This window comes from Parus major, chromosome 5, assembly GCF_001522545.3.
Source record: "Parus major isolate Abel chromosome 5, Parus_major1.1, whole genome shotgun sequence".
NCBI lineage: Eukaryota > Metazoa > Chordata > Aves > Passeriformes > Paridae > Parus > Parus major.
The window spans coordinates 56,262,876-56,263,496 of record NC_031774.1 but is presented as its reverse complement, the minus strand read 5'-3'; positions in this window follow the sequence as shown (position 1 = coordinate 56,263,496).

Below are 621 nucleotides of genomic sequence, written 5' to 3'. Positions count from 1 at the left end.
AAAAAAGAAAAAAAGAAAGAAACACACCAAAATAAGAGGCTGCAAGCTGTCAGCCAGTCCTGGCACCATCCAGCTGTGGTGGGGTCACTCAAAGGACCTCATCTTCGGGAATGCAGCCTCATTCAGATGATGCCGGCTGAACAGTGCCACCGGGAAGGCAGGATTTCATTGTTCCCAACGCAGCTCACGCCGCTTATGCTGTGAAATCTGCAAAGCAATTAAAACTAATTAAATGCCGGCTTTATTAAGTGCGATCAAACCCCCGAAGAAATCCACCCTAAAACCAACCCTGCACGCCGGGCAGGTTAATGACCCTCAATTAACCCGCACACGGCGGGGCTGTAACAACCCGGCAAAGGCAGCACATCCCTGTGTTCTCCGCGCGTTCCCTCCCGCCTGAGCCGTGAGGGGAGCGCCGCCTGCCCAGGGCGCTGCTCTGCCCCAGCCCTGCCCGGGAGGTGCCGAGCAGGGGCTCGGAGCCCCCCACACCCGGGGGTGTCTCGGGGCTCGCCCGCGGAGCCGTGTCCGCTCTCGGGGCCGGGCAGGGCCGCACCTGGGCAGCGGCGGGACGGGCAGAGCCGTGCGCTCACCGCCCATCCATCCCCGCCCTCGCTCCGCGGC